At 40.5% G+C, this 15,677-nt stretch overlaps 1 pseudogene; it reads left to right on the top strand.

The window, feature by feature from the left end:
* The first annotated feature begins 663 nt into the window (after positions 1–663).
* Positions 664–15,677, top strand: part of LOC105515292 — a 49,559-nt pseudogene continuing 34,545 nt past the window's right edge.

Raw genomic sequence — 15,677 nt, 5'->3', positions numbered from 1 at the left:
GACGGTTGCTGGGTAACTAGCATCACTTACAAACACAGCAATATCCAGCAAAAGAAGAACTGGTTCTTCTGGGTCACCTGAGTACATCTGAACCAATCATTTTTAAGGGGAATGGAGTCACCATGCCTGGTTGTATGAAGTCACCAGCAATATCTATGTAACACTAATAATGCTTTATAACAATGTGGGAGCTTGCTTGTAGAGACATATAAATAAAAATGCAAACTGCAAAGTTATGTGTCCTTTACAATTCAACTTTATAAAATGTTTGCACGTATGCCATAAAAACTCTGAAATATATACCTATTAAATACATTTGCTTGATAGGATAAAGGCTCTTTTTCTTCTGCTGTCAATTTCTTCCTTAATATTGTCAGATTGTTTTAGAATTTTTTAAAAAATCAAGTGAACTTTAATATTCACATACATGGCCCACTTTAATGAGACAAAAGTCTTTGACCTCTGATCTTCCCCTTCAGGACTGACTATCCAAGAGATAGATGCCCCTCCCAGGGCAAATCTATTCCAGGAGCAACTGAGACAGGTTCCCCAAGTGATGAGCATTGACAGCAGCTTCATTTTTCTTGACGATGTCCAATGAGACTGAACTGAAGGTTGCTAAGATAAGTGGCAACACCTGCTATGTGTGGAAATTTGGGAAGGATGGCAGAGTTAGGGAGAGCTCTGAGTCATCCTCTGGCTCTTCTGTTGGCTTCTCAGAAGCTGACTTCAAAGGATGATGGTGACATCCTGGAAGATGCCACAGCAACTGTACTCACCGTGTGGTGTGGTGTGATGGAATGAGAAAGGAGGAGCTTGAACTACCCAGGGAGCAGGTCAAATCAGGAGATCATGCCTGCTGGGACACGTCATTGAAAATGAACAAGCAAAGAAAAAGCCACCACAACAGTGAAATTTTACAGTATTTGCTGTTGGACGGTTTTCCAGGGTGGGAGGTTATACTGTGTGTTAGTTGTAAAACTTTTTTTGTATAGGTTGTGGCCAAGAAGCTTGCAGTGAAAATAAGATGGCAGCCTACCAGTGCAGAGCAGGACAAACATTCTCTAAGGCTTATGGATGAGGCTTGCTCCAGTGAGCACTCCTAAAGAGACAGGTGCCATGTGCTTCGGAACAGCTCCATCCATTTTCCATTCTTAATCTCCTCCAACAGGCACAGAGTACTGAGTACTGAATCTATTGAACTAGTTTACTTTGTAATAAACAAGTATTTCCATTTTGACTTTCTGAAGGTAAGAGATTTTTATATCATATATAAAAAATAATAAATTGTAACCATCAAATATCAAATAATCATTATAGATGGCAAGTAAACATGTTCAGAAATAGACCATTGACCAAATAATCAAAGAAATATTAATTAAAATAATACAGAATGTTTTTCATTCATTATACCAGAAAAAATATTTAACAATATTAAGTTGAGGAGAAGGAGAAGTGAAATGAAAATGAATACCCTAGTGCCATGTAAATTAGAATCACATTTTATAGAGAGCAACTTAGCACACAAACAAAATGAACATTTCATTGGAACCAGAAAATGTATTGCAGAAATCTAATTCAAGAAATAACCCAAAAAGAAAAAAAATCTGTAGACCCAAAGATGTTTGTCATAGTTTTCTTTATATTAACCTAAATATAAAATAATCAGGGGCCATTAAACTAAATAATAAAATATAACATCAATCTACTATTGTGCCACCCTTATAAACCCTGGTTAGGAAAACAGTGTTGTGGTAGAGAAAAAGTACAATTTAACTCATGATTTAATTTTGAAACACAGAGAAAATGTATGCTTATCTTGTCCGCAATGAATTTGGTCATCCTGCTGAGCCCCCATTTGATATGGTTTGGTTCTGTGTCCCCACCCAAATCTCATCTTAAATTGTAATCCCCACCTGTCGAGGGAGGGACTTGGTGAGAGGTGATTGGATCATGAAAGCAGCTTCTCCCATGCTGTTCTCATCATAGTGAGGGAGTTCTCATGAGATCTGATGGTTTAAAAGTGGCAGTTTCCCCTGCCTACTCTCTCTCCTGACACCATGTAAGATGTGCCATGTTTCCCCTTTGCCTTCCACCATAAATGTAAGTTTCCTGAGGCCTCCCCAGCCATACAGAACTGTGAGTCAATTAAACCACCTTTCTTTATAAGTTTTCCAGTCTCAGGCAGTTCTTGATAGCAGTATGAAATGGGCTAATACAGAGAATTGGTACTGGCACAGGAGGGTAATGCTATAAACTGAAAATGTGGAATCAACTTTGGAACTGGGTAATGGGCCAGAGGCTGGAAGAGTTTGGAGGGCTCAGAAAAAGACAAGAAGATGTGGGAAAGTTCGAAACTTCCTAGAAATGTGTTGAATGGTTTTGACCAAAGTGCTGATAGTGATATGAACAATGAAGTCCAGGCTGAGGTGGTCTCAGATGGAGATGAGGAACTTATTGGGAATTGGAGTAAAGGTGACTCTTGCTATGCTTTAGCAAAGAGACTGGTGGCATTTTGCCCCTGTCCTAGAGATCTGTGGAATATTGAACTTAAGAGAGATGATTTAGGGTGTCTAGTGGAAGAAATTTCTAAGCAGCCAAGCATTCAAGAGGTGACCTGGCCAATTCAGAAAGCATTCAGTCATATGTATTCACAAAGACATTATCTGAAACTTGGAACTTTTATTTAAAAGTGAAGCAGAGCATGAAACTTTTGAATATTTGCAGCATGACCATGAGGTAGAAAAGTAAAAACCATTTCCTGGGGAGAAATTCAAGCTGGCTGCAGAAATTTGCATAAGTAACAAGGAAATGAGTGTTAATCCCTAAGACAATGAGGAAAATGTCCCCAAGGCATTTCAGAGATCTTCACAGCAGCCCTTTCCATCAAAGGCCTGGAAGCCTAGGAGGGGAAAATGGTTTCATGGGCCAGGCCCAGGGCTGTGCTGCTTTGTGCAGCCTTGAAACTTGGTGCCCTGCATCCCAGCTGCTCTAGCTCCAGCCGTGGCTAAAAGGGACCAAGGCACAGCTCCAGCCATTGCTTCAGAAGATGCAAGTCCCCAAGCCTTGATAGCTTCTATGTGGTGTTGGGCCTGTTGGTGCACAGAAGACAAGAGTTGAGGTTTGGGAACCCCCACTTAGATTTCAGGGATGTATGAAAACACCTGGATATCCAGGCAGAAGTCTGCTGCAGGGGTGGAGATGTGCCTAAACAGAAAAGAAGTCCAGAGGTTTCCAAGTTAGTTCATTTAGTGGCTTATTAGTATAATCCTAGGTTCTTTTTATAAACTGGTTCTCCCATCAACAAGCATGAACCTGGACATGGTGCAAAAGAACCATCTCATCCATTGTCTTCTTAAAAGCAAGGGAAGACTTCCCACCTTCACATCTTATTGGCAGAGGAAGAATTAACCCTCAAACCACAAATAGAGCACCTCACCTGAATCATGTAGAGAAAAAAAGCACCTGGACACAATCAAGGTTCTGTTAGCAAACACGACCAGTGAAATAGGTATACAGTAAGTAACCAGTAAACAACCAGGAAGTGTCTGATCTTCCAGTTTGGAGCTTGGCATTTATTGTATACCAGCCTCACATTTTTGTGTGCCACGGAAAGTTGGGCAAAAAATTTGGATACTCATTAAAGAAATGAAGGATGTTAAACATTTTTAAATTATAATTCTTGTTTTTTATATTTATAATGAAATGTTGAATGATAAAAGCCAATTGAAAAACTATGCATTGACTACAACTAAAACTATGTTTTTAAATGCATTTTAATGTAAGAAAGAAAACACACCAAAATAATAAAAGTGATTGTGATTAAGGTCTTGGGACTATTGATGGTTTTTCTTCTAATTTCCAAGTCTTTTATAATATGCATAAATTCTTATATAATTTTTTAATTATAAAAATTCCAACTCCATTCTATTTTATAAGTTTTTCTTTTAAAATTCTCGTTATTATTGTGCTCCAATTTTCTTTAACATCCTATAAAAGGAAATAACCTGCATAGCCTACCTGTATTCATTTTACATATGAGGCACAAATACTCTTCATGAACAGGGTAATTAAATGAAATAGTCCTCTGTCATAAATGCATGCTCAATGTATCTAAACTTGCCTTTAAATGTACTCCCTCATTAAATCTGAAGAGGTTATTTCTACTATTTTTCCCACAACCACTGTAAAATTCTAATGGGCTCCATAATTATTTCCTATTTTTCAAGGCACTTTCAAATTTGTACATTAGTGACACTGAAACACTTAAGCTACTATTTTTGAAATATTATTCACTCCTAAAGCATCTTTAAAAGGGAACTCTTAATTCTACTCTTTTTATCTCCTAATTTCTTCAAGCCCAAGAGTTAGCTTGGCTTCCAGAGTAGTTATTTGGTTTGAAATATGTCAACTCCCATTTAAGCATAAGCTGATTCTGAATATAATATGTTCACCTGCCTTGCAGTCATTTCTCCACCACCCAACCTGCTGGCTCCACTGCTGATGCTGCCATTGCATGTCTTTTCCCTGTTGGTTTGTGAGTACTGCCAAAATGTTCAAATCAGCCTGTCATGTGCTTTCTTCTGCTATATCCAGCCTTTATAATTTATTGTTACAGAAATCCAAGAGTGGAATTGTCACATGGTCCTTAGTTGTCAGTTCACCAGCTGGAAACCTCTGTGGCCAGCAGCACCTCTGCTTGCGTTTTGCTTGTGCCCACTGGGTTCATTCCGCCCACTTGGCCCAGCAGGCTGCACTCAGCTTGCACTACTGACCCAAATCCCACGCGTGCCAAGAGTGAGCCAGGTGCAGAGTGGTGAAGGGTGTGTGAGTGAGCACGGCTTCCAGTCACTGCTCACAGCCAGGCATGCTGGCTGCGGCGGGATGGGCAGCTCTAAGTGCCAGCACAGGTACTGGCTCCATGCAAGGCTGTGGCTGGACCAGGTGTACTACAAGCAGCTTCCCCTGTGGGAGCCAGGAAATACAGTGGCACCCAGAAACTTGGAGACACCAGACACTGCAAAGTCCTAAAGAGGTTGTCCCAGCCCTGGCTCAGGGAGACCCTGGGGCTGGGCTCCCCAAAGGGCCACAGCTCTTTTCTTCTCATTGCCCACAACATGGTAAATGGGGAGCATGTTTTGGCCCTGTTTGTGTTAAAACTATTTCAGTCCCACCTTTCAGTGGGTCCTGAGTTCTTGTCTTGCATCCAGGAAGAATGAGAAACACAAGCAACTGGAGGGTGAGCAAGACAGAGAGGAGCTTCATTGGGTGACAAAACAGCTCTCAAGAGACCCAAGGTGGGTAACTCCTTTCCACAGGCAGGTCATCCCAGTGAGTATCCGGCTGTCAGTGCAGAGGAGACCTGTGGTGGGTAGCTCTTTCCCGTAGCTGGTAGTCCCAACGTCTATTAAGTCTTGCTGGCTCTGGGGTTTTTATGGGTTCAGAAGTGAGGAAATGCATGCTGATAGGACCAAGGGTGGCCATGGGCAGGCCTGAAAAAAGCACTACAAGTTCTCACTCTGGGTCACAGACTCCACTCAGAACTGACAGCCCAACACCCAGACTTCAAGCTGTCCCTGGCTTGAAGGTGAGGCTTCACTAGAAACCTGCCCTTTTCCACCCAGGAGCCTGTCTTCCTCCTGGCACCATCAACATGTCCTGCACAGTACCCAGGCTCTTTGTGCCTGCAGGCCCAAACCAAGCCAACCTCAGCCCCTCCTCAGCTACCCTCCTGTGCTCATTGGCACCCAAAGTCCAGAGGTGGCCAAGGTGGCAGGGAGCTGGTGTGTCAGCACAACCCCAAGTGCATGCACACCTGGCCAGGTCATGACAGCACACTGGCTCGGCCACAGATTTGCTCTGCCCCAGAGTGGGCACTGGGAGCAGGAAGAGGCCAGGCAATAGAAGCAGACATTTTCAAGCCAGCAGGGTCAGGGGGCTTCCTAGGCCCCCAAGAGCCCAGGGATGCCCAGGTCCATAGTCACAGCTGGGTGGCTGAAGCTACCACCAAGAGCATAGAGTTCCTGCCCCACTGACTTGGCAGGGGGTGGGGCTCCCACCTGTTGCAGCCCCTGCTGGCTCCATGGAATGCACAGCCCCAGCTGTGCCTCCCCTGCTGCAACTGGCATCTTCACAGCAGCCACTCCAGACAGACTACCACTACCATCAGAATGATGACTAATGCACCTTTATTCTTGTCCTACTATTATAGTAGTCCATTCAGTCTTCTATAACAAAATACCATAGACTGAATGGCTTATAAACAACAGAAATTTATTTCTTAAAGTTCTAGAGGCTGGGAAGTCCAAGATAAAATCGCTGACAGATCTGGTGTCTGGTGAGGGCACACTTTCTGGTTCATAAACAGAGCCTTCTAGCTGTGTCCTCACAAGGTACAAGAGGCAAGGCCACTCTTTGAGAACTCTTGTATAAGATCATTAATCTCCATTGTGAAGGTTCTGCCCTCATGACCTAATCATCTCCAAAAGGCCTACCTTCTAATACCATCATATTGGGGATTCAATTTCAACATATGGACATGGACATACAGACCCTAGCAATTTTCATCTTTCTCTCTACAGTTCTAGAGTAGAAGAGCTTTGGAAGAGATGGAAGCAAATGTCTTCTATCTAACATGGCATTTGCTAATTCCTCCATTAAAAAACATCTTCATCACAAACCAAAATCTCTTTTCAATTCCCTTTTTTCTTTCCAATTAACCTTCCAGCCTAAGGCCCATTTTTAAAATAGCTCTTTTAATTTACCTCCTCTCCAGACCATATTTTTTGTGGTACTGTGTACTTATTGTTTTTCATTTCTCTTCAACCACATTGCCCTCTGCTTCTTTTCTTTCTTTTTTTTTTTTCTTTTCACTTAGACATCACCACTATGAGTTTCTCCTCTAAGATTCTTAGTGGATCAGTTTAAAAGTTGGAAGTTGTTTTGGGTTTCTTAAGTAGTCAGACCTGTTACTTAAGTAGTCAGACCTATTACTGTTAATACCATAAAACAGTAAATGTAAAACTTTTTTTACCATTTTAGACAAAAAAGTATTTTCATGTTAAATGCTTTCAAAGAACCAAAAGCCTACACTTGTATAAAAGAAACAGAAGTATGCACAATTTCTCATAAATATGATCTTTACCAAAAATTTAGGAAAGAAACATTATTTTATCATATAATGCTTATTTCCTTGCCAGTATGGATGGAAAAATTCCCTTTGTTCCTGTTGAATGGAAAAAATATGTGCAAGCTATTCATCTGACAGGTGACTAATAGCTAAAATATACGAGGAACTCAAACAACTCAACAGAAAAAGAAATTTCATTAACAAGTAGGCAAAGAACATCAATAGACATTTCTCAAAAGAAGACATACAAATGGCCAACACATATATGAAAATATGTTCAACATCACTAATCATAAGAAAACGGCTATTATTAAAAAGACAAAGAAAAATGTTGGCAAGGATGCAGAGAAAAGGGAACTCTTTTTAGTGTAATTTCAACTTTTATTTCCGATTCAGCATGTACATGTGCAAGTTTGTTACCTGGGTATATTGTGTGACACTGAGGTTTGGAATATGAATGATCCCATCACCCAGATAGTGAGCATAGTGCCCAACAGTTAGTTTTCAAACACTTTCCCTTCTCCCTCCCTTCCTTCTATTAGTCCCCAGTGTCTATTGTTGCCATTTTTATGTCCATGAGTTCCCAATCGTTAGCCCCCACTTATAAGTGAGAACATGTAGTATTTGGTTTTCTGTTCCTACATCAATTGACTTAGGATAATGGCTCCCAGCTCCATTCGTGTTCCTCAGTAACACTTAAACACTGTTGGTGGGAATGTACAGCCACTATGGAAAACAGTATGGAGATTTCTCAAAAAACTAAAAACAGAATGACCATTCAATCCACCAATCCCACTGCTGGATATTTATCCAAATGAAAAGAAATCAATATGTCAAAGATATACCTGCACTCACATGTTTATTACAGTACTATTCACAATAGCAAAGACATGGAATCGACCTAAGTGCCCATCAATGGTGGACTGGATTTTTTAAATGTGGTATATATATACCACGGAATACCACACAGCCATAAAAAGCAATGAAATTGTGTCACTTGGAGCAACATAGATGAAGCTGAAGGTTATCGTCTTAAGTGAAATAAGCCAGGCATAAAAGACAAATATCACATGTTCACACTTACATATAGGAACTAAAAATAATTGCATACATCTAGGTAGAGACTGGAAAAACAGATAACGGAGACTGAGAAGGGTGAGTACAAAGGAGGAGGAGAATGAAGAGAAGTGTGTTAAAGGGTGAAAACATATAGTAAGATAAAAGAATAAGTTAAATTTTTGATAGCAGAGTAGAGTGACTATACTTTTAAAAATGCACTGTATTTGTGTGACAGACATCCTAAATATCCTGATTTAATTGTTACACATTAGATACATGTAAAAAATATCTCATGTACACCATTAATTTGCACAAAGGAAAAAAATAAGAGAAGAAATTTATTATTACTGTTACATAACTGTGGGTTTAATAAAAGTTTAACCAAAGAGGAAAAAAAGAAGAAATTTCCCTTTACTGTTCATGAATACTGTATGTACACACTAATTTGGGAAGTGCTAGAAAATATAAACACAGAACATCATATGCTACTGCTTAGGAACTTTTATCTGTGGAATGGAATTAATACTGAACAGAAATTAACATTATAAAAGGGTGGTAGATTGTTCGTAAAACTGGCTGCACTAGTTCTCCTTCCTCTCCATGCCCTCAGGTAGTCTCAATGTACATCGACTCTGGGCTTTGCCATTTGACTTGTTTGAGCAATGGGGCGATGGCAAACATGATACAAGCAGAAACACAAAGTGCTTGCCTTTCTATGCTGCCTTTTAGGAACCTACAATCATCTCAATGTAAGAAACTAAAGCTAGCCCACAAATGATGACAGACACCTAGTCATCTCCATCACTCCATAGACATCCAGGCAACTTCCAGATATATGAGTGAGTCCATCCTACACCTTTCAGCCCAGCTCACCAACCCAAATCACAAAAACTACCCAACTTACCAAAGGATTATGAAAAATAATAAACGTTTATTGTTTTAAGCCACAAGGTTTGCGCGTGTTTTGTGATAAAGAAAAATACAGCTGAGAAAGAAATTTGTTCTAATGTATAATGAAATCTAAAACAAGTAGCACTGACTCTAAGACCAGGTAGCAAGCAGAGCCTGAAGAAGAAGCAAAGAAAATTTAGGCCAAGTCTAAAAACTGGCAAATAAATAGTTAGGAGAGGCTGGAAATGCAATGAAGAATCTGCTCTAGCAGGCTGGAAAATGAATCCCACATTATGTAATAAAGAAATAATTGGCAAAACTATCACATATGGTAAACTAGGAAGATAGTTCTAATGAACTAATGAAATTGCAGATCTTGGTAGGATGATTTGCAGGTACTGAGTATCAACTGGCTTATTTTAGCTGATTATGATATGGTAGAAGAAGAGATGGATGAGTTAGTAGAACTGTTTGGTTTCAAGCAGAATTTAGAGGTATATAGAGGAGCCAGAACATACTGGATGGGACAATAAAACAATAAAATTAGACAATGTCTCATTTCCAGTCTCTTAAGCCAGTAAAAGATCCTCAAAGTATTAAAAGAGCCTCAAGAAAAAGATCAAATCAAAATGCCCCTGCAAGCCCATTTGTAAGATTTAAGGCAGTGATTAATGGGTCCTCTCAGTACAAAGTGCTTGCATTAAAATAATTGTTCCACAGCAGCCTGACATGGCTCCCAAAATAAAAGAGAGGCTTGTCTCAGAATTGTACATGGAACTTTCATTAAATGGAGTAGATCTGAAACAGACCCTTATAGAAACCCACAGAGATTTCAGGAGAGTTGTGCTAATGAAAGTTATGTCAACTTGGACTAAAATAGACTTGAGACACCTAAAAATAAAGAGAGGCCTCTGGGCTCCCAGCTTTCCATGAGAAACAGGCTGAAAAGGTTACTCAGCTGCAAATACTAGCCATTTTTATGGAAATCAAGGGCATCTTAGGAAGTGACACTAAGAGACATGAAGAACAATGGACTAGGGAGCCACTCCCAGGAAATAGAACCTAGCTCTGATCCCAAAGGCAAAGCTCTGTGGCAGCATGTGTCTATTTAGATTTCAGAATTGCTGTGGACTGGTAAGTGCTATGTGATTCCTGTTATTCTCTTTTCTCTTTTGAACATAAATATCTATTGTGATTATCCTGGTTCTATTTATTGTTTTTTTTTTTTGAGATGGAGTCTCACTCTGTCACCCAGGCTGGAGTGCAGTGACGTGATCTCAGCTCACTGCAACCTCCTCCTCCCGGGTTCAAGCGATTCTTCTGCCTCAGTCTCCCAAGTAGCTGGGACTACAGGTGCCCGCCACCATGCCTGGCTAATTTTTGTATTTTTAGTAGAGACGGGGTTTCACCATATTAGCCAGGCTGGTCTCAAACTCCTGACCTTGTGATCCACCCACCTTGACCTCCAGAAGTGCTGGGATTATAGGCATGAGCCACCGCACCCAGCCTCCTGGTCCTATCTTACCAGGAGGCCATATGACCTGTCTTTTTAATTCCTAAGTCTTTGGATCACGAAGCTCTCCGCCAAAGGAGCCTATCAACCCATCCCAGATCCTGAACCACCTTCTGAAGCTTTTTCACTGAATCCCACTCCTCACATTTCCTCATTCCCAGCTTCAACCCTGACCCTTACTCCTGCCAGATCCTCCCAGCTCTCCAAGGGCATTTAGAAGTTGCTATGTCAGAAGATGCCCCAATACGCCTTACACCTTTAGCCTCTGAACCTATTCCAAGCCCCCTGATTTGACTTGATGTCCAGATACCCACATTTTGGCTTCCTATGAGACTCATGGTAACTCCACCCTTCTTCGACATGTGAATCAATGTAACTAATGACTATCAAACATTTGCTTTGTGAAAGGCCTAGTGCCTGTGGTACGGCATATCAAGTAAGATTTCCTCTCTCTAAAGCTTAGGGACAAAGCCATGCATGTGCTATAGATGCTGTGGTGGATTATTTGCAAAGATGGCATCAACAATTCCTCCCATCCCTATAGGCATGCATCCTATGTAATGAGACCTTGTAGTTCCTCTTATCAAGCTCCTCCTTGTAGCTCCTCTTATTTTTCCACCCCTTAAATTTTGGCTGGCCTGTGAGTTACTTGGACCCACAGAATGCAACAGAAATGGCATTGCAAGACATCTGAGCCATGACATCAAGAGGCCTTGCAGATTCTTCTCTCACCCTCTTGGAAGGTGATGCTACCATGTGGGGAAGCTCAAGCTAGCCTGCTGGAGGATAAGTTCACATGCAACAGAGATGAGCCAGCCCAACTTAAGCCAACGCAGGTAACTAAAGATACATGGGTCACCCCAAGTGAGACCAGCAGACCACCTGTCTGATACTAGCCCCAACTGCTGACACAGAATCATGAGCAAATAAAACGATGGTTGTTTTAGACTATTACATTTGGGGTGGTTTGTTATACAGCAAGAGGTAACTATTACAGAAGCATAGAGGAAAAAGAGATTAACTGTGTGAGAACATTACTTATGCTTTCCACAGTTAATTGCATGTTTTTAACAGGTTTTTATTTAACCAAACAAGTTTTTTACTGGTTAGGTCTCAGGCTGGATTACAAAGGGAAAGAATGGGGACAGGAGACTCAACATTAAATAGACCAGTCCTGCCTGGGAGCTAGCCTGGGGTAGGGAGGGAGTGGTCATTTCCTCAAAGCTGCTTCTGATTTTCACCCTTCTCACCCCCAGTTGTGGACCCACAAATTATCAAGCTTCTCTCTATCTCACCCCCAGTTCTTACACATTATTTTCAAGAACTAGCATAGCATATTATCAATGACTCCTACATTAGTGACGGCCAAGCAAAGAAGAGACAGGACTGGGGTGGAGGCTTCCTGCATAGAAGTAGATCCATTTGATGTACATAAAAGACACCAGCATTATTTTAACCATGTAATAAGATTTGGCATAAAAAAAAAAAAAAGCTTATCTCACTCATTCCTTTACTTTCCAAATAAAGGTTTTTTTCTGCTCTCTGCTGAAATTTGTTTTCTGTCTAAGCACACAAAAGGAAGAGTATCTGCCATCTCCGTCAAACAATATGAAATGAATATTTTAAAGTTCATGAAGAAGAAAAAGTCATTATCCTAGTCTATTCTTGTACCAGAGTTTCAAACAATAAGCCCATTCTGTCCAGAAGTCACAGAAGAACTACTATTGACGATAATTAGCACTAGAAATAATCTGCAAAGAATGCACAGGGTAACATAAAAGCCCAAAAGAGGAGTCATGCCCCAAAATCTAGGAAGGGAGCAACACCGCTCTTTATAACCGAAAATAATGGTAACTGCCTTCCCAAGAAGTGCTAGCCAGGATCTGAGGTCCATAAGTTTGGCATGAGCCATCTATAATTTTCCCAAAGAAAGGATAATATGCCCATAGAGTAAATTCTAGACAAAGGAAAAATAAAGTACTAACTACAGGCAATTGCCTTCTGCCTTTCAAGTAACTTTCTTGGGCTTTTCTGAGAAAGGTGTGTAAACTGTGAAGGGAGCTGAGGTGGTCAGGGTAATGGAAAGATTCTGGATATGGAGTGGGAATAAAAAAAGAATTGAGACAAGGTGAGTCCTGAGTTGGGAATATTTTGTTGTGTGTTGGAGGAATGTGAATCACTGATGGTCAGAAGGCAGGCTGTGGGTTGACTGCAATAATGAACATAAATTCTTTTTATCCCAGTATGCATGATCCTTCGCAACATCTCCTTAGAACAGTGAGGTCTAATGGAGAATTTTTAAGCCATATGAATCCTCTTTCCTGTCTCCTTTTAAAGCCTTCAGCAAACCTAACTTGTTATCTGATTATTTGAATATTACATTAGGGTTTTTTATGGAAATACATGCCTCAGAAAGGGTATGGGACAAAAGCATAGGCTACTCAATTACATTTGGGTTGAATTAATTATAGTTTTATCCATAAATCCCTCTCCAGTCTCCTGTAACTCTGGATTAGAGTGCCTAGGTCAGAAATAGGCCCCAGTTACCTGACCCTTCTTCCTTTGCTTCACTTCCTCTAGGCCTCCTGCAGCAGGGAAGTGAGGTGAGGCTCCTCTTCCTGGGCATGGGCCCACCTTTCCCACTGCATGAGAGGGAGGATTGAAAAAGAACAAAGCAGAGAATTTCAAACAGAAAGTGTACAGAGGAAAAAAGGAAGAACTTGAAACTTCTTCACACCTTTCTTTCCCCCACTTTTTTTTTATGCCACTTTCTCAAAAGCCTAGCCTCCATATATACCTCGATCTTCTTAGAACTCTCTGTCCTGTTCCATTAGGTCTACTTCTCTATTCTTACACAAGAACCTTGCTGTTTTTATTATTATAGCATTGTAATATGCTTTAACTTCTAATCAAACTCCCTCCAATTTTGCCCTTCTTTTCAAAGTTGACATAGCTTTTCTTAAAATCTTATTCATTCCTCCATTCAAATTTATTTTTAATTGAATTTATATTCTACTCTATTTTTATGTGTATTAAGCATTTGGTGTCCTAAGGAAACCTTCTTCACAGAAGAGAATGCCCTGGGTAGAACAAAATACACTAGCACATTGAAGTGGATAAATCAGAAACATGGAAGTTTGTCTACCACCCAACAAAAGAGCAATAAAATTACTTTTATGAACCTAAAAATCTAATTCTAGAGCATGATAAGTCCACTGAGGTGCAGCTGCCCCATGAGATCCTTCCACGAACAGCTTCTCCCTTACCTTATTGTACTGCAGTTCCTAGCATATTGAACAAAAAACTCCTCAGGGTCTGAAGAAGAGCTTAGTGCCAGTCACCACAGGCCAGCTCTATGGTGGTGGCAATATTAAAGGACCTTATCTGCGCACCCTTTTAGACTTAATTACCCTCAGGGGAACGTCAGTCATAAAAGAAAAATCCTGATGTACTTACTCTAAAACACTTTATTTTGTGTTAGTTGCATTTACTGCTTTTACAGCAAATTTTCCTTTCTAGTTCTGCTTGGCTTAAGGTAATTTGCGTATGTTTCTTTTTCAGAAGGTCTATGGGGAAAAGTGACTTGGGTTCAAACCTTAACTAAGAGTAGTATTTTCCTTTAGATTTTCAGATTCAAGATGGTAGCTGGAGCCCACAGACTGACCTCTAAACTCCATTAGAAGAACCAAGGATATCTAAAAACTAAAATATCTGTAGCAAAGCTGGAATACAGAGGAGGGTGCTAACAGAAAGTTAAAATGCAGCAGAATAGGATCAGATTGAAATAAAAGCCCATCAGTGTGGAAGAGGAAACTCCTTACACAGGCAACAAAGCCCCGGTGAGGAGCAGTGAGTCGGTTTCTCCGACAAATCCTGAGGGGGCATGGGAATCTTGTAGAACCCACAACAACCATTGGTTTCTCTGATGGAAAGAACATTTTTCTCCTCTCCCCTTTGGTCCCCGTTTTCCCTTCCTCAACTGTTATTAGTATGTATTTGTTTGATTGCTTATTCAACAAATGTTTGTTGAGCATTTCTTCTGAGCCAGGAACTGTTCTAAAGACTGAGGATGCAGCAAGGAACAAAGAAGACAAGGTCCAAGCTCTCGTGAAGAAAATATTCTAATGGAGAGACAAACAATAAAAATACCAGAAAACACCTGATGATGATAAATATTCTAAAAACACCAAGAGTGATTTGTTAAAGGTTTTCTGTCAGGCTTCCTTACATTAGTTAGTCAGGAATAACCACTCTGAGGAGGTAATATTTAAACTAAATATCAGAGAGCAAAGGGAACAGCATTCCGGGCAGAGGAAACAGGTGGTGCAAAGGCCCTGTGGCACAAACCAGCTTGGCATGTTTCCAGTCTCAGCCTAGACATCACTTCCTCCACTGCATTTTCCCAGTCCAATGCCACACCCACCACACACACACACACACACACACACACACACACACACACACACACACACCCCAGGCTGGATTCTGTGTTCTCAAAGCACCCTGTTCTTCCTTTACTCCAGTATTATCACACTCTGCTAAATTTGCTTACCAACTTGCCCACAATGCCCTGTGGAGTTACTCTCTAAGGGCAGAGACTATGTGGTATTCTCAGCACCCAAGAATGTCTAGACATGGAAGATATCTAATCAATATTGTCTAGCAAATGAATGTCTAGAAAAACAGTTCCTCTGAGTCCAAGTCTAGTCCTCTTTCCACTGTGAAACATCACCTCTCCAATAATGAAGACAACTGTTGGAGTAGAACCTCATTTTTATTATTTTATGTTGACTTCTTCCATCTTGGAATTTCCACCTGTTCACACCTGGGTAATAATTACATTTCTGTTCTCCTTATTAGGCTCTTAAATATTGTTGGGAACAATGTAGAGAGATGTTGCCTAGTCTACTTTTATGTTTTAAATTTTCAAGAAATAACTTTCCTAGTTTTCTTAATATAATTTCCTCCTATCATCACCTCTGTAAACAGCAGCCAAAAATACCTCCATACACTTGTCTCTACCAACTAAATGATATATTTCCCTCATGCTTCCTTCTGCTTTTCCCCTTCCTTTGATAAAGCCCA

This window comes from Colobus angolensis, unplaced genomic scaffold (genome assembly GCF_000951035.1).
Source record: "Colobus angolensis palliatus isolate OR3802 unplaced genomic scaffold, Cang.pa_1.0 Scaffold258, whole genome shotgun sequence".
In the NCBI taxonomy this organism is placed as follows: domain Eukaryota; kingdom Metazoa; phylum Chordata; class Mammalia; order Primates; family Cercopithecidae; genus Colobus; species Colobus angolensis.
This window is presented reverse-complemented; position numbering and strand designations above follow the sequence as displayed.